Source organism: Coregonus clupeaformis, chromosome 33 (genome assembly GCF_020615455.1).
Source record: "Coregonus clupeaformis isolate EN_2021a chromosome 33, ASM2061545v1, whole genome shotgun sequence".
Lineage (NCBI taxonomy): Eukaryota > Metazoa > Chordata > Actinopteri > Salmoniformes > Salmonidae > Coregonus > Coregonus clupeaformis.
In genome coordinates this window covers 18,719,588-18,739,707 of record NC_059224.1, presented here as the reverse complement: position 1 = coordinate 18,739,707, position 20,120 = coordinate 18,719,588, and positions in this window count along the sequence as shown.

Below are 20,120 nucleotides of genomic sequence, written 5' to 3'. Positions count from 1 at the left end.
ACAGTTAGTGCATACATTATTATTTTTATTTTCATACATCAAACCCACAACCCTGGCGTTGCAAACGCCATGCTCTATCAACTGAGCTACTACCAACTGAGCAATAAAATGCAAATTAATAAAATGCAAATTAATAAAGAATTATAAATAAATAAAATGCAAATTAAAATGATTTTCTGGATTTTTGTTTTAGATTCCATCTCTCACAGTTGAAGTGTACCTATGATAACAATCACAGACCTCTACATGCTTTGTAAGTAGGAAAACCTGCAAAATCGGCAGTGTATCAAATACTTGTTCTCCCCACTGTACATGTAACAGATAAATTCTTATGTTACAGAAACCGGAAAAGTTGTGAACTACAAACATGGCGCCATTTCGTAGTTTTTTTTTCTCCTAACCCTAACCAGTTTGTTCTTTATCAATATCTTCGCCAATATCATTCTAATAGAATGATATGTACATTCATTAGGACATACATAACGCTGTACTGCATCAGCACATGCCAATTTAATGTCTGAAGTGGTGCACTTTTTGAAATGTGATTTTCAATCATAACTATTTAAGCTTGAAATGTGTGATTCTTAAGATTTAATAAGGTCCCCTTACTAAACCTTCATGTCAAATAACGTTAGAATATGTTAATCTATTATTGATTAAAAAATCATCAAAGTTTGGGAAAAAGTCGACTGTGGGTGGCGCTACTGAGCACCCCATGGCCACCAGGGGTACGGGATTGCATAATTATGTCTGATTCATGCAAAGGATTATTTGTGCCAAGCCATAAGACTGAGCCACAAAAAACAACAATAATATATTTTTGAGGATTTCATGACCAGACCTGACCTCTTACAAAGGTTTCCTAGGGGTGTATAAAGATTCATGGCAGAAAACAAGTGTATGTATAGAAATGCTTATACATCGATATTGACGCTTCTAGAAGCTCAAAAATAGACAATTTAAACATTCAACAGCCTGTATGTGGCCTTTCAACCCCTATACCCATTACCCGCATGGCCTTATAACCGCACCTCTATTGCCATGGTCCTCGGCACATCATATTCCTGATAAGCAACAATGATGAAAATTAATTCTCACTGCCTATTCAAAAAAAGCAGTTGTGGAATGATTTGGCTTTCACCTTCATCAAATACTTTCCGCGGACAACTAGCCTAGAGCCCAAGCAGATAGACGGTCTGTCTCCATGCGCTAAACATGCTGCATGTCAATATGACTCAGGGGTAGGCCTATATCCAACAGAAAAAATGCAGGTAAAGTAATATACGTAATAGCAATATATATACTGTATATAATTAATATATATAATCTATGTTGTTATACACGTAGGCCTATGTATTTTAATATATAGCCTAGCTACGCCTAGCCTTTAGGCCTATAATAAACTCGGATATGAATTGCGAAGTTCAAGATCAGTCGGCCAAAATGCTTTACAAAATGCAACATTCTCATCACTTTTGATGATTATTTTCTCATTACTCATAAGACATTCACCAATTACTAAAGTTGATCAGCCCAATCCACTGCTCATTACTAAATATCAACATTGTACTATGTTCCTTGGCCTCTGGTCAAAAGTAGTGCACTTTCAAGGGAATAGGGTGGCATTTGGAAAGAAATGATCCAGTACCTTTATCCATTGAACTAACATTGTTCCAGTAGAAAGACAGAAGGAAACAAGAGTGACCTTTAAGTCTCAGATTTGCATTCATTTGTTCCAAACAGAATGTTGTAGCTTAACTATATTGAAAAGGGCACAGGTAAAATGAAGAACTGTGTATGTTAACCTGTGTGCCTTTTCTAATAGTGCGGCAAAGTTTTATTTGAGGACCACGGACAGCTACTGCTAGCTAGTGCGGGAGAAATGCAAGGCATGCTGTGGCGAGTTCAGAACCACGGCAGCGGAGACTGGGGAGCGTCACTAACAACAAATAGGAAGACCACGAGATGATTTTTGCCTTCTGTAACATTGCAATTTCAAATCACGATATGAATCTTCTGTGATTTTCAACCATCTGACCTACTACTGTCTGATTCATATAGCCTGATGTTTTATGTGTGTTCTTTATTATATCACCTGATTGCTTCTATATGGGGTGATTTGGCTGAAAGACAAACATGTTTGATCTGGAGCCCATAGACTGTGTAACTTGCAAATTAACAGTCTATACAGCAAATATTATTGTATCTACTCCATAAGATAATTAGCTATGAGCATTGTGTTATAGAAATAGACATAGGCTAAAGGTCAAGAATGGACAGAGAGTGAAATTAAACATATATATTTAAAAACATAGTAAAATTAATCAATTAAAATGTAAAAGACAAAAATACTAAACTTCTGACTACTTTAATACACACAAGTTAATTTATCACAATACTTTTGGTCCCCTAAAATGGGGGGACTATGCACAAAAAGTGCTGAATTTCTAAACGGTTCACCAGATATGGATGAACATACCCTCAAACTAAAGATGACAGGATGCACTTTAACCTCATAGTCATGGTATAATTTCAAATCCAAAGTGCTGGAGTAGAGCCAAAACAACAAAACACGTGTCACTGTTGCAATACTTTTGTAGCTCACTGTATATCAAGAAGATCTAAATGCATATTCTCATGAAACTGATTGAGATCAAATGGTTGGCATGCTGATGCTCCATTAATGTTTCAATGGTAAATCATGACGAATTTGGCCAACCAGTTATGATTGACAGTGATAAATGTGAAGGGAGAGTGAGGAAGACATTTGTACATAAAGTAGAGGTTAAACTGGAGAAACCCTGTCCTCGGCCTTGATCAGTTATCGTCCCATTTCTTGCCACTGTAAGACAAGAAAGAAAACATAAAAAGGAATGTAATGTTTTTAAGCAGAAATAGAAAATAAATAATTCAATATTTAATCGTGAGCAAGGGTTGCACCTATTCCTTTCAAAGGGTTTTATGATTTTTGGTTGCACCTTATCTCACGTTGGTTGATCTCCTTCTCCTCTCAAATATATTATTTCAACTACATAAAGTGCCTTGCAAAAGTATTCATACCCCTTGGATTTCTTCACATTTTATTGTGATACAAAGTTGGATTGAAATTGATTTAATTTAGATTTTTTGTCAACAATCAACTCAAAATGGTGTACACTAATGTCAAAGTGGAAGAACATTTTGATTTTTCATAAAGATTCATTTAAAAAAATGAGAACTAAAATATAGTCGTTGCATAAGTATTCAGCCCCTTTATTTAGGCATGCCTAAATTAGTTAACAAGTTAAATTTGGCTTAACAAATCACATAATATGTTATATGGACTCAATAGGGGTTGACATGATTTTTGAATGACTACCATACCTCTGTCCCCCATACATACAACATCTGTAAGGTCCCTCAGACAAGTATTGAATTTCAAGCACAGATTCAACTACAAAGACCAGGGAGCTTTTCGAAAGCCTCATAAAGAAGGGCAGTGATTGGTAGATGGGTAACAATAACAAATCAGGCGTTGCGTATCTCTTTAAGCGTGAATCAAATTAATAATTATGCTGTGGATTATGTATTAAACCACCCAGACACATCAAAGATACAGTCGTCCTTCTGAACTGAGCTGCAGGACATGAATGAAACTGCTCAGGGGTGTTACCATGAGGCCATTGGTGATTTTAAAACAGTTACAGGCTGTCATGGTAGAAAAACTGAGGATGGATCAACATCATTGTAGTGACGCCACAATAATGACTTAAATGATAGTGAAAAGAAGAATACAAATATACATAATAAAAATACGGAAAAAAACAACTGCAAAGGAATATAATTGTTGGCCTGAATGCAAAGCTTTATGTTTTGGGCAAATCCAACACAACACATCACTGAGTAACTACCTCCTTATTTTCAAGCATGGTGGTGGCTGCATCATGGTATGGGTATGCTTGACATCGTTAAAAACTGTGGAGTTTTTCAGGATGAAAAGAAACGGGATGGAGCTAAGCACAGGCAAAATCCTAGAGGAAAATCTGCTTCAGTCTGCTTTACACCAGACACTGGGAGAGGAATTCACCTTTCAGCAGGACAATAACCAACAACACAATGACAAATCTACACTAGAGTTACTTACTAAGAAGACAGTGAATGTTCCTGAGTTGCCAAGTTAAAGTTTGGACTTAAATCTGATTGGAAATCTATAGCAAGACTTTAAAATTGCTGTCTAGCCATGATCCCCAACATATTGACAGAGCTTGAAGAATTATGAAAAGAATAATGGGCTACTATTGCACAAGAAGACTCACAGCTATAATCGCTGTCAAAGGCGTTTCCAAGGGGTATGACTTCTTTTGCAAGGCACTGTAACGTTAGATCCAATACCAAGGTACAGCCAAAACCATATGTATTTGGACAGTGAAGCTAAAATGTGAAATTTGGATCTATACACCAGAATTAAGTATTTTAAATAAAAGGTTTATTGTACTATAACTTTAATACACTTTAAGTGAATTTGTCCGAATACTTATGGCTTCTTCAAATTGGGGGGACTATATCCATAAAGTGCTTTCATTTCTAAATTGTAAAAAGGTGACCTTCTGTACTATCGCCGCATATGAAACATTTGATCTCAAATCCAAAATGCTGGAGTTTAGAGTCAAACTGTACATTTTAGCTTCACTGTCCAAGTACATATGGTGTTCAGTGTACAGTATATCCTCAATTCATTCTAGTAAACATACCATCCAGAGAGCATGGCTTCCACCTCACCTTCTGCTCCTGACCCTTTATTATGCAAGAAATATAAATGTATTTTCTATTTTAAAGCTGCACTATGCAGAAATCGCTTCGTCATGTCATGGTTGCTCATGTCAGCTGTTTGAAGCTGATGTACAAAACCAAAGTAGAAGACTCAAAAACTAAACTTAAGAACGGGAAGCATAGAAATAACACATACTGTAGAACAGATGTACTGCTTCTTAGACTTGCTTTCAAGTAGAATGAAAGATCTGTAACTCACATTTCTACGTGAATTTGGTCAGGCCACCCAAAAGGTGACATATTGCCACTTTAACTACAAGGTCTATGCACTGAAAGTTAACTACAATTGGTGTTGCACTAGGATTATCATGTAAATATAGTCAATTTCAATGTACTGCAGATTATTTACCTCCTTTGAAGTTCTATTGGCAAGAATTGCGAGATTAAGGAAAATCGTTTGCCCCGGATGCACTGGACTGTAACACCCTGGCTCTGGGACTCTATATGTTGAGCCAGGGTGTGTTCTTTCTATGTGGTGTATTTCTATGTTGGGAGTTCTAGTTTGTTTATTTCTATGTTGGCCTGAGTGACTCCCAATCAGAGGCAACAAGTGTCAGCTTTTGGCTGGTTGTCTCTGATTGGGAGCCATATTTAAACTGTCTGTTTTTCCCTTTGTGTTTGTGGGTTCTTGTTCCGTGTTGGTCTATGTTACCTAGGACGTTACGAGTTGTTTGTTGTTTTTGTTTACTGTCCGTGTTTATCGCTAATGATAAATAAACATGTTCGTTCATCACGCTGCGCCTTGGTCCTCCTCTCTTAACGACGATCGTGACAGAAGAACCCACCATACAAGGACCACGCGGCGTGTCCAGGAGCAGGCAGACTGGACATGGGAGGAAGCGCCGGGAAAGGAGATGGAGAGGTTGGCGATGGCCCAGGTGGGCAAATCGTGGTCCTGGGAGGACATGCTCGGGGGCAAAGGGCCATGGGCTAGGATTACGGCCCTGGCGAGAGAGGAGCAGCGGCGTCAGCAGTGTCATCGTCGGACGGACGAGAGGCAACCCCGAAAATTTTTTAGGGGGGGGCACACGGCATGGGCGGCTGGGCAGCAGGAGGCTGCCACAGGGCGATTTGGAGAGGAGGCCACCGGGTTTGGGGGGCCAGAAGGCAGGTTGGCGGAGCCTGGATGGAGAGCAGAGCCAACTCCCCGTACTCAGGCATGGCAGCATGAGACTGGGCAGGTTCCGCGGTATGCGGAGCTGCGCACTGTGCCACGAGTGGTCCGGCATAGTCCGGTACGTCCTGTGCGAGCACCCCGCACGTGTTGTGCGAAGGTGGGCATGCAGCCAGGACGGAGTGTGCCGGCTCAGCGCTCGTTGCCTCCAGTGCCTCTCCTCGGTCCCGGATATCCTGCGCCAGTATCACGTGCTGTTATGCCAGTACGGGTACACAGCCCTGTACGTCCTGTGCTGATGCCTCACACAGAGTGTGTGAAGGTAGGCATTCAGCCAGGACGGGTTGTGTCAGCTCTTCACTCCAGGTCTCCTATCCGTCTCCACAGCCCGGTCCGGCCTGTCCCTGCTCCACGCACCAAGCCTACGGTGTGCGTCGCCAGCCCGGTCCGGCCTGTCCCTGCTCCACGCACCAAGCCTACGGTGTGCGTCGCCAGCCCGGTCCGGCCTGTCCCTGCTCCACGCACCAAGCCTACGGTGTGCGTCGCCAGCCCGGTCCGGCCTGTCCCTGCTCCTCGCACCAAGCCTACGGTGTGCGTCGCCAGCCCGGTCCGGCCTGTCCCTGCTCCTCGCACCAAACCTACGGTGTGCGTCGCCAGCCCGGTCCGGCCTGTCCCTGCTCCTCGCACCAAGCCTACGGTGTGCGTCGCCAGCCCGGTCCGGCCTGTCCCTGCTCCTCGCACCAAGCCTACGGTGTGCGTCGCCAGCCCGGTCCGGCCTGTTCCTACTCCACGCACCAAGCCAGGGGTGCGCATCGTCAGCCCGGTCCGGCCTGTCCCTGCTCCTCGCACCAAGCCTACGGTGTGCGTCGCCAGCCCGGTCCGGCCTGTTCCTACTCCACGCACCAAGCCAGGGGTGCGATCGTCAGCCCGGTCCGGCCCGTTCCTACTCCACGCACCAAGCCAGGGGTGCGAGTCGTCAGCCCGGTTCGGCCCGTTTCTACCCACGCACCAAGCCAGGGGTGCGAGTCGTCAGCCCGGTCCGGCCCGTCCGGCCCACGCACCAAGCCAGGGGTGCGCGTCGTCAGTCCAGCACAACCCGTGCCTGGGTCACCGGTGCCTGGTAAGGTACCGGTCAACTGCTCCACTACGGAGCTGAAGCTAACCGCTCCTGCTACGTCCAGTTCAGCTCCAGCCAGCGGGGCCAGACCGGACCAGGGGCGCTATGGGGGGTTTATTGGAGGGTGGTGGGCAAGGCCGGAGCCAGAACCGCCGCCGAGGAGGAATGCCCACCCAGCCCTCCCCTGTTTTGCTCTAGTTGAGGCGCGGTCGCAGTCCGCGCCTTTGAGGGTACTGTAACACCCTGGCTCTGGGACTCTATATGTTGAGCCAGGGTGTGTTCTTTCTATGTGGTGTATTTCTATGTTGGGAGTTCTAGTTTGTTTATTTCTATGTTGGCCTGAGTGACTCCCAATCAGAGGCAACGAGTGTCAGCTTTTGGCTGGTTGTCTCTGATTGGGAGCCATATTTAAACTGTCTGTTTTTCCCTTTGTGTTTGTGGGTTCTTGTTCCGTGTTGGTCTATGTCACCTAGGACGTTACGAGTCGTTTGTTGTTTTTGTTTACTGTCCGTGTTTATCGCTAATGATAAATAAACATGTTCGTTCATCACGCTGCGCCTTGGTCCTCCTCTCTTAACGACGATCGTGACATGGACACTCTGAAACAATAAATACATGTATTTATTTAATCACCACCCATCAGAACATTAATAAAGTTAGTTTACATCTATGCCTAGCCTTAGACTACACTCTTAGAAATGGTTATTTGGCTGTTCCCATAGGAGAACCCTTTTTGTTCCATGTAGAACATTTAAGACAAAGGGTTCTACATGGAACCCAATAGAGTTCTACCTGGAACCAAAAAGGGTTCTACCTAGAACCAAAATGGGTTATCCTATGGGGACAGCTGAAGAACCCTTTTGGAACCCTTTTTTCTAAGAGTGTACAGTATGCCTGCCTCCTGAAAAGTAGGGGACCATCAATCACTGGAATTAGTTTATTAAAAACATAATTGAAGAAATTGACATCAATAAGATTGATGAATACCACCATTGGGGTGCCAGAGCAGCGAACAGTTTTGACTGGGCTGAGCGGGAACTGTGCTTCCGCAGAGGTAGGGGGGCCAGCAAGCCAGAGGTGGATGAACGCAATGCCTTCGTTTGGGTGTAGGGACTGATCAGAGCCTCAAGGTATGGAGGTGCCGTTCCCCTCACAGCTCCGTAGGCAAGCACCATGGTCTTGTAGCAGATGCGAGCTTCAACTGGAAGCCAGTGGAGTGTGCGGAGGAGCGGGGTGACGTGAGAGAACTTGGGAAGGTTGAACACCAGACGGGCTGCGGCATTCTGGATGAGTTGTAGGGGTTTAATGGCACAGGCAGGGAGCCCAGCCAACAGCGAGTTGCAGTAATCCAGACGGGAGATGACAAGTGCCTGGATTAGGACCTGTGCCGCTTCCTGTGTAAGGCAGGGTCGTACTCTCCGAATGTTGTAGAGCATGAACCACTCGCTGACCGGAGCTGGACTAGGCACCGGTGGAGCGGACTACTCTGGCTCCGGAGTGGAGCAGCTGACCGGAGCAGGACTGGACCCCGGTGGAGCGGACTGCTCTGGCTTCAGAGTGGAACCGCTGACCGGAGCTGGACTAGGCACCGGTGGAGCGGACTGCTCTAGCTCCGGAGTGGAGCAGCTGACCGGAGCTGGACTGGACCCCGGTGGAGTTGGCTGCTCTGGCCCTGGAGGGGAGCAGCTGACCGGAGCTGGATCAGGCACCGGTGGAATGGGCACGGGCCGTGCCGGACTGGACACACGCACCACTTGGTCTTCACCATGAAGACCAAGGACCTCTCCAAACAGGTCAGGGACAAAGTAGTGGAGTACATATCAGGGTTGGGTTATAGAAAAAGATCAGAACCTTTGAACATCCCACGGAGCACCATTAAATCCATTATTAAAAAATGGAAAGAATATGGCACCACAACAAACCTGCCAAGAGAGGGCCGCCCACCAAAACTCACGGACCAGGTAAGGAGGGCATTAATCAGAGAGGCAACAAAGAGACCAAAGATAACCCTGAAGGAGCTGCAAAGCTCCACAGCGGAGATTGGAGTATCTATCCATAGGACCACTTTAAGCCGTACACTCCACAGAGCTGGGCTTTACGGAAGAGTGGCCAGAAAAAAGCCATTGCTTCAATAAATATATAAGCAAACATGTTTGGTGTTCGCCAAAAGGCATGGGAGACTCCCCAAACATATGGAAAAAGGTACTCTGGTCAGATGAGACTAAAATTTAGCTTTTTGGCCCTCAAGGAAAACTTGCCAGTTTGGATAGTAGTTGCATGTTTTTTGTAAAAACAAATAGGCTATGTCTGGCCTGCAAATTAATTGTGTTTTTTCAATATGGCCCATGTGCTGATTGAATTTGACACCCCTGGGCTAGCGTATCTACAGTTGAAGTTGGAAGTTTACATACACTTAGGTTGGAGTCATTAAAACTCGTTTTTCAACCACTCCACAAATTTCTTGTTAACAAACTATAGTTTTTGCAAGTCGGGTAGGACATCTATTTTGTGCATGACACAAGTAATTTTTCCAACAATTGTTTACAGACAGATGATTTCACTTATTATTCACTGTATCACAATTCCAGTGGGTCAGAAGTTTACATACACTAAGTTGACTGTGCCTTTAAACAGCTTGGAAAATTCCAGAAAATGATGTCATGGCTTTAGAAGCTTCTGATAGGCTAATTGACAAATTTGAGTCAATTGGAGGTGTACCTGTGGATGTACTTCAAGGCCTACCTTCAAACTCAGTGCCTCTTTGCTTGACATCATGGGAAAATCAAAAGAAATCAGCCAAGACCTCAGAAAAAAAGTTGTAGATCTCCACAAGTCTGGTTCATCCTTGGGAGCAATTTCCAAACGTCTGAAGGTACCACGTTCATCTGTACAAACAATAGTACGCAAGTATAAACACCATGGGACCATGCAGCCGTTATACCACTCAGGAAGGAGACGCGTTCTGTCTCCTAGAGATGAACGTACTTTGGTACGAAAAGTGCAAATCAATCCCAGAACAACAGCAAAGGACCTTGTGAAGATGCTGGAGGAAATATAGATGATTTTCAAGTACATATGTTGTAGAATTAAACACCTATATGCCTTAAAATGTTTATGGATTGAGAACCAGTTGAAGGGTTAATACAGAGCAGAGACATTTATGTGTTTTTCATAAACTCCCTGCAGCTGGTCTGGGTATGTCAATGACATGTGATGGAGACACAACTCCTCATGATGGCTGTGTGGAGATTGGAGTAACAATGGAACTAGTGTTATCATTTCTTTGTGCTTATGACCTTATGACCTGACACATGGCCACATGCACATAATCTCAAGGGCCAGGGAGGATGGTAAATGATAAATGTTTAAATGTATGTGGTTGAGAATGGGTTATGGATGACATGTTTAAATCATGTTTAAGTATTAATGGATATGTTTTATAATGTGTTATGAAATGATAATGGTGAAACAGAATGAACATGATTGATACTTTGTACTCCAGATGCATGCCTGGATAAGTGAATATAGTCAATACAGAGTGTGATTGTTCTTTAACGTACGTATGTACATAATTTTTTGAGTCATGCCACTAATAAGATACAGAGGCCCCACTTAGAGAATCGCAAGTAGCCCTCGTGAGTAGCCAACATGTGATACTGAAAGATGTTATTCATTCACATAGGGAGGAGTAACTATCAGTTGTATCAGTGTGACTGTATAAAAGGAGCGCTCCAGTTCAGGGCAAGCAGTTGTTCCATGGAGCAAGCTCGGCTTTGTTATGCAAATAATACATTTTTGAATTCACAAGTTGCAGTCTCTTGAGAAATATTTTTAGGTTGACTACTTTTTGAGTCAAATATTTCTACGACAGAAACAGGTACAAAAGTATCTATATCCACAGTAAAACGAGTCCTATATCGACATAACCTGAAAGGCCGCTCAGCAAGGAAGAAGCCACTGCTCCAAAACCACCATAAAAAAGCCAGACTACGGTTTGCAACTGCACATGGGGACAAAGATCGTACTTTTTGGAGAAATATCCTCTGGTCTGATGAAACAAAAATAGAACTGTTTGGCCATAATGACCATCGTTATGTTTGGAGGAAAAAGGGGAATGCTTGCAAGCCGAAGAACACCATCCCAACCGTGAAGCACGGGATGGCAGCCTCATGCTGTGGGGGTGCTTTGCTGCAGGAGGGACTGGTGCACTTCACAAAATAGATGGCATCATGAGGAAGGAAAATTTGGTGGATATATTGAAGCAACATCTCAAGACATCAGTCAGGAAGTTAAAGCTTGGTCGCAAATGGTTCTTCGAAAATTGACAATGACCCCAAGCATACTTCCAAAGTTGTAGCAAAATGGCTTAAGGACAACAAAGTCAAGGTTTTGGAGTGGCCATCATAAAGCCCTGACCACAATCCTATAGAACATTTGTGGGCAGAACTGAAAAAGTGTGTGCCAGCAAGGAGGCCTACAAACCTGACTCAGTTACACCAGCTCTGTCAGGAGGAATGGGCCAAAATTCACCCAACTGATAAGTTGCGTCAATTCAAATCTGGTATTGGAACAAAAAGAGGTCAATACACGTCTTCTAAAATAGACTAGTATTTTAATTAATGCAAAACACTTCAATGGTAAATATGATGTTTGTATATACGGGTCCACTGAAATACCACGCAGGGCAGACAGAGAACTGGTCCATTGTTATAAGTTCTTCTTTAAATACTCTGACAGAGAGAGTTCCCGCTCCCTGCTGGCCTATCAGAGTAGAGACTGAGCGTGGTTTAGACTTACTCAGCCTATCGTTGGCGCACAGGCTGGTCCCAGCCCCTTGGCTCTTCACTGTTGCCAGGTGTTCGTTGTTTTGCAACTTGTCCAGAGAGTCAGCACTTTTGCAGTACACATGTCCTTGAGCGGTCTAACAAAGAGGCAGTGTGTGTGTATGTGGGAATCACAAGTCTGTCTCGGCCTACCCCCTAATGGTTCCCCACATTAATCACAGCTTGTTATGTTAAACAATCTGTATCAGTACAGCACAAACCTATTATGTTTAATCATTAATGTATTCTTTCTAAGCTAACAGCACATCTAAAATATAAGATAATAATTTCCCACACAACTTATTGTGGGAAGCTTGTGGAAGGCTACCTGAAACGTTTGACCCAAGTTAAACAATTTAAAGGCAATGCTACCAAATACTAATTGAGTGTATGTAAATGTCTGACCCACTGGGAATGTGATGAAATAAATATAAGCTGAAATAAATCATTCTCTCTACTATTATTCTGACATTTCACATTCTTAAAATAAAGTGGTGACCCTAACTGACCTAAGACAGGGAATTTTTACTAGAATTAAATGTCAGAAATTGTGAAAAACTGAGTTTAAATGTATTTGGCTAAGGTGTATGTAAACTTCCGACTTCAACTGTATGTAGCTCGCTATTTATTTAGCAAGCTAAAAACACGAAGCCTAACGTTCGCTAGCTAGCTAGCTGCTGGGAGGATGTCATGTCATTGGAGGAGTGGGTGAGTGACCTACTTTTTCCCAACATATCGTTTTTTGGTGGCTACAGCTAGAGATGCAGGTGTCATTTAGTTAGCTAGCAAGAAATGTGACTCGCTTTGCTAGCTAGATAGCTATGCTGAACTTGAACAACTGTTATCCACAGTTAGCATATCTCTTAGTTGTCAATCAAATGTATTTGGCATTGATCAAATGGGTGGGTAGGCAAGTTCCCATTCAATTGTCAAATCATGGGTTGGGACAAGCATGCATTGGCAGGCAAGCTGCAAAAGGACTATCGTTTCAGTGCAATTCTGGCGGCCAAATAGCTTAAAAAGTTTGAGAGGGTTTATTTAATTTTCCCTCGTTCAATTGTTCCTTATCTCACTCTGGCTAGCATTAGTTGTTGATCTTGTTGTTGTTGATGTGAATAGTCAACTGAGGGAGAGATAGCCTACCTTTTCATGGTTGTTTGATCAATAGGACTTTGAATTCTGGCTTTTGGCGAATGTGTTTTAATGATCTAAAGTCACGCTGTTGCTACTGCCTATAAACACACAGTCTAGTTCAAAGTGAATAATGGCAGGCCCGTGTGGCAAAAGGCTTGTTTGCATATAGGCCTACTATAGCTCTTATTGGCTATGGCACACCGGTCTGTGTAGACTCTGGTCATGGACAAGACAGATGTTTTTATTGGGTTTTATTTATTGCAGTGTCTATTAATTGTCCAAACGCACGTCTGCTTTCCCACTCTATATTGCTATAGAATTTTCACAAATGCCTTACTATCATTCCCAAACATTCTATGAATTTATGGAAACGTGAAAATGACCATATCTAAGTGCTTGCTTGCCAGAAAATGTAAAACAAGGTGTCATGTTCTTCGTGGGGGTGTATTTGAACAGATTTTAATACGATTTCATGTTGCTAAAACGCTGTCAGTTCCACTTCAGGTTGCTAGGTTTAGACAACCACATATCACAATCATAGTAAGTAAAGAAAATCATCATTTTTGGGGGGGGGGGGTATACTTTTTGAAGAGATAGGTTTTCAGATGTTTTTGGAAGATGGGCAGGGACTCAGCTGTCCTGACGTTAGGAGGAAGCTTGCTCCACCGTTTGGGTGCCAGGGCAGAGAAGAGCCTTGACTCATTTCCTGATCTACTGATGTGTTGTAGGTAGTGCTCTGCTCTCAGCACAATACACTGGTGGAATGATTAATTGCCTGGTCTGTAAAGCTCTATAAAACCTGTATGGAGCATGTGCCTTGATGTGCAATAATAGCTTTTTAAATGCAGTATTTGAACTGGAGCAATTTGGGTTGGAGAATCAGGGTGGTTGTAGTTCTGATGTAATTTCATATTCAATACATTAATACTTTATTGTTATTCATGATTTAGAGGCAGAGAATGAGACAATTACTCTGCCTTTGATTATTCTGAATAGGGGTTATGTCAGAATAGCAAAAGTCCTTTGATGACGTCCCAGCTTTCTGCGAATTAACATTTTAAATGATATATACCCATTGATTCTTGAAGAATATAACATATGAATACCTCATGTGCTTAGTTCAACGATTGTACCCCATCAGAACCCAAAATATAAGCTTTTTTAACTCCAATGTTTGTAAACAAAGTAAATGTAAACAAACACTGTACACCCTCAAAACATGGTTAAAACTATAATTTTGATATCATGGATGATCAGGCTTTGCATCCATAGCTCCGTCTATGAATTTGCGAGTGGTAAAATGTATCTAGGCCCATTCCTCATCTTTTTACCAAAACAGAGCCAGGGTGACCTGCTTTGTTATTGTTTCAACTAAGGATTCTAGATTTAATGGTGGAGGCAATTTGGCCATATGAGGCTGCAAAACGGGGATCATTTTGAATAATGCGTTCCGACTTTTCCCAATGTCAAGGTAATTCTTGGAGAGTAAGTATAACTAGTTTCACGGTTGAGCCTAACCCGTTGAAACAGCTGTGGAGTGGCTCCTCGCCGATGAGGCTTCTCTGGAACGACAGGCACTGGGGCTCTCTTTGCTGATTGGCTACAGTGTCTCTCCTCGTAAGGATTAGAGCACTTTGTGTGTGTGTGTGCATTTGTGGCTGCGCGCTTCCAAAAGGTGTTATTCGCTCCACAGGAGGAGGACCAGGAGAATTTTGGCTGGACTAGATAGTGTTCCCTTTCTCCAACAGGCCATGACACACACACAAACACACACACACACACACACACACACACACACACACACAATCAAACACTGTGAAGAAAACGCTGTTAGCACAGATGGGTGAAAGTGAAATTTGGACAGGAGCATAGAAAGACTGCAGCATTCACCCAGGGCAGGAGTGTGTGTGTACATGAGTGTGTGTGTTTGTGTGTGTGTACTTACCCTCACAGTTGACAGTTGTCATCCTAATCTGCTCAGTGGGGAAGGGGAGGTGGGGGTGCTGTGTGTGTGTGTACAATACACGTCTGTGTGTGTGTGTGTGTTTGTGTGTGTGTGTGTGTGTGTGTGTGTGTGTGTGTGTGTGTGTGTGTACTTAGCATGTCTGGGTGCATATGTGTGGGAGTCCATTATGGAGAGGGAATATAAAGATTCTAGGAACTGATTGAAAATGCTACCTGTGGTAACGTCAAGGATAAGCCTTATTCAGATAAGCCTGTGTCCCTGTTGGAGGTCTACTTCTCATGCTGGTGTAGCCGGCGCGGTCTGCTCGTTGCCGACTACTGCGTTGTGTTCCGGTGCACTGAAGACAAGACACTGGCGTACTTGAAGGCACTTTATTGTGTACAACTCTCTCAATCTGTTCAACATCAAAGAGAGAAAATGTTCAACACTCTACCCTCGACCAGAATCCGCCTCTCCCAGCCGAATACAATGCAGACTCAGTATAATCACATTCAAAAATACAAGGAATAAAATACAACATCATTGGAAAATAAACATTGCATCTGGGGTATATCTTATGTATGTGTCATATTCACGTTATCTCTGCCAAAAACTCTGAGCTTTTAGCCTTTACATAATACTGTGCAACATGACATAAACCATCTTTCAAATAGGTAGTACACACAGTAATATGCACGAAGCAACATGTAATCCTTCACATTTGAGCTTTTCAGTGCCATTAAACACTAATCAATACATGAAAACATTTTAAATGAACACATTTTTAACCTGATATAGGGAATACATACCTGTTCAACATCAAAGAGAGAAAATGTTCAACACTCTACCCTCGACCAGAATCCGCCTAACATAAAAAGAACAACGTGAGCTTCGTCACAAGAGGATAGAATGATGATTGCTAACTTACAGCTAAACAGAACACGAGGTTAGCTAAGTTAGCAATTTCTCAACTCTCAAAAATGGCTATATTCACGACACAGCTTGATTAAATGTACGTACACTCATCATATAATATACATACAAGTTACTATGTGCACTGAAACGTTTTAGTTTTAACAGGTATATCAAGTTTATGTCACGCCGAAGTGAACACGTACCTCTCCCAGCCGAATACAATGCAGACTGAGAAAAGCACAACATCCCTCCGCATATAACCAACTCTAGAGGGCGCACTTACACAACTAACTCTCCCAATATCTGTAGACTACACGAAATGCTGAACAATACAATATTTTGGTGAAATCAACTCACAAAATAAAATAAAAAATAGAAAATGAACGGTTGCAAAAATCTGTAATTCTTTGACCTGTTACATTCACCCCTCTTTAATTTCACCAAAATCCTTCACACTTCGAGGGTGGAAAATAACCAAAAACATATAGAATAAAACTCTTGTCCACTTGGTCCAAGATAGCCCTGGGACTCCATTTCCCATATACAGCGTATAAAGCTACTTACAAAGTAAGTTAAAAGAAAACAGCAGTTGATCAGGCTACTGCCCCTTCTAGTGAATATGATGCCTTATACATCATATGAAATCTTGGAACACTTTCCCTCCATTATGAACATCTCATGACTCAGGTCATACTACTGGTAATAAAGAAAAATATCTTAATCTCAAAATGTATCTAAAATAAAGAACGGAAAGACAGTGACCTTCTGACTCCTGTAACAAAACCCTTGGTGAGTGGTTTTTGCACCATGTTCTCTATCAAGCGATCGACTGCCTTAACAACCCTGCCAGTACGTGTTCTGACAACCTGACTTTCAAACCCTTGTACTTGGGAGGGTATCTGACTATCAATCAGTGTAACAGGTGAATTGACGTCCGAAGACCCTGTCTCATCTAAGTCAGGAACATCAATTGGGGCAACAGAGTCAGTGTCAGTCATGTGCAAATCAGGGGGTCACTGGAATCCGACAAGTCTCTCACAGGTGAGTATTCATTTTCCCCTTGGCCTCTGACCTCTTTAGACTGGGCTCTCGTGGGTGTCAGTTGAACAGACTTCCTGGACAGAGAGTGGGGCATCTCATTCTCCATCTCAGACTCATCAGCTTCTCCAATAGACTCAGAGTCAGAGGATGCGTTTAACCACGAACATGTACGGTCCTCAGAAGCGTCTACTGCTAGGCCACTCAAAGCATCAACAGAAGGAGGCTGAAACTCACTGGCCACATCCGAGGCAGCTCCATTCGTCTCTTCATCGCTTAGTTCTGGCATGGGCAAGAAGCTCACGTCCAACATCAAATTCCGATGAACAACTTTTGTTTTCCCACTTTCGTCTCTGACTTTGTAAACGTGAGTCTGAGGGTTCCGGTCTATGATGGTATACATAGTGGCTTCCCACTTATCCGCTAACTTCCTCTTCCCTCTCTCTGCTTTATTAGCTAACAAAACTCGGTCGCCAACGTTCAAGTGGGTTCCACGAACTCTCTTGTTGTAGCCATCAGCTTGATGTTGCTGTCCTTTCCTCGCATGCTGCTGAGCTATGTCGGCAGCCACATGGAGGTTCGCCATCAGTTTCTCTGCATAGGTCTTATAATTCACCACGACTGGATCCCTCAAGACTTGTTTGAAGACCATGTCTACTGGGAGTCTGGGCACTCGACCATACATCAAATAGAATGGAGGATATCCAGTTGTTTCATGAGTGGTGGCATTATACGCAAAAGTCAAAGTCTGTATCTGTTGGGCCCAGTGTTGCTTAGCTGTCAGGGGTAGGGCACGCAACATACTGCCAAGTGTCCTATTGAACCTTTCGGTTTGCCCATTTCCCATGGGATGATATGCTGTTGTGTGTGTTTTCTTAATCCCTGTGAGGCTGAGGAGTTCAGCTATGAGTTTGCTTTCAAAATTGGCCCCTTGATCAGAATGTATTCGCTCTGGGAAACCGTAGATGCAGAATACGTTATCCCATAACTTCTTCGCTATTTGCTTTGCAGTTTGGTTTACGCAGGGAAAGGCATGAGCCAATTTTGTAAAGTGGTCTGTTATGACTAACACATCGACAGATCTTTGCTTAGAGTCCTCAGCACTCCAAAAATCAATGCACACCAGCTCCATGGGTGCCGAAGTGCGAATGCTCTCCAAGGGAGCTCGGGCAGCTGGTTCAGGGGTCTTTGCAAGGATACAGCGTTGGCAGCATTTCACATATTCCTTGATGTCTCTTCCCATTTGCGGCCAGAAGAAACGCTGTCGGGCGAGGTGTGCTGTTCTAGCCTGCCCTTGATGCCCAGCGAAATCATGCACACCAGCGAGAGCTTTGGCCTTCAAGCTAGCAGGCAGCACAAACTGATACCTCTTCTCTCTGCTTAATGGGTCTTTGGTTACCCTATATAGGACTCCGTCCTGGACTTTTAGATGATGCCACTGCTTGCACAGTGTCTGGGTCGTAAGAGATAACCTCCTCCTCCCTCGCCTAGGTGGTGGCTCACCCCTCTGAATGAGTGGCAGGACTTCCCTGATAACTGGATCTATTTCCTGGCTGTGCCTCAGCTCGCCGATGGAGAGGGCTGGAAGTGTGTCTTGTTCTGAGGGCACCGCCTGGGGAAGAACATTGAGAAACTGTGTTGCTCTTATCTCTGCTCCCCTTTCCCACTCTACATGAGCTTCACAAGCAGATTTCACATGAGAGGGTTCTTGACTGCCAGCCAGCCTGTCTTGAGTGGGGTCCATAGTTACACAGCACCCTGCATCAAGTGCCTGGAGACACTGGGTCTTACTCCGGAAGAGATCTTGGACTTTCTCCTCTTTGGTTCCCTCCGCCTCGGCCAAAAAGACTTCCATAGGGCTCACTGATCAACCTTTGGCTCACTGATTTAGCAAACGGATCTCTACTCAGGGCATCTGCCACAATGTTCTTTACCCCAGGGATGTGTTTGATACTGAAGGTGTAGGGGGAAAGCTTTGCCACCCACCTCTGTTCGCAAGCGTCAAGTTTTGGTTTGGTCATTATATAGGTCAAAGGATTATTGTCGGTCCACACTGTAAAAGTGTGGCCTTTCAACCAGTGGCTGAATTTTTCACAAACACTCCATTTGAGCGCCAAGAACTCCAGTCGGTGAGCAGGATACCTCTTTTGTGAGCCAGTGAGGGTCTTGCTGGCAAAGGCGATCGGGCGTGCCTTCGTTTCTCCTTCTGGTATCTGGGACAGAACTGCCCCAAGGCCATCAAGAGACGCATCAATGGACAAAACCAAGGGCTTAGAAAAGTCTGGATGGCTAAGGACCACACAATTCAGGAGCTTCTCCTTAAGGCCGGCGAAAGCGGAATCGCAGTCAAGGGTCCAATCCGCAGGTTTGAGCTTTCTGTAGACTCCCGCATTCTGACTGTACTTCCCGGCCTTTCCTCTCCGTTTCTGGCCAGCTGTGAGAGCAAACAGGGGTTTTGCGATGGAAGAGCAATTTGGTATGTAGTGTTGGTAATAAAATACCATCCCCAGGAACGACTTCACTCTGCGAACTGAAGGAGTGCAGCCATCATCTTCCATCAAGTCCCTCTTTGACATTTTGGTGATGACCTCGACCTTCTCTGGGTCAACAGCAACACCGTCACTGTCAACGATGTGTCCGAGAAACTTCACAGATCTCCGCAACAGATGGCATTTTTTTGGACTCAACTTTAGATTGTGCTCCCGTAGCCTCTGGAAAACAACCTCTAATCTGCTGAGGGCCTGCTGTTCGTTGGGGGCAAATATCAAGAGATCATCTAGGTAGCACAAGAGACTGCTGAAGTTAAGATCGCTAAAGATACTCATCATCATCCTCATGAAGGACGCTGGACTGTTGCAAAGCCCCTGTGGCATTCTGTTATACTCGTGCAGGCCTAATGGTGTTGTGAAGGCGGTATACTTTTTGTCCTCCTCATGCATGTGCAAGTTATAAAATCCAGACGTGAGGTCCATGGTGCTGAAGACAGCATTACCGCCAAGGGCAGCCAAGCAGTCCGATTGATGGGGCAAAGGATGAGCATCCTTGATAGTTCTTGCATTCAGCCATCGAAAGTCTGTGCATATCCGGAGGTCGCCATTTTTCTTCCAAACCATCACGAGTGGAGAAGCATATTCACTCATTGATTTCCGTATGATTTCCTGTTCCTCCATCTCGGTGAGAACTTGGCGCAGCTTTTGATAGTGGGCTGGCGGCACTCTGCGATAT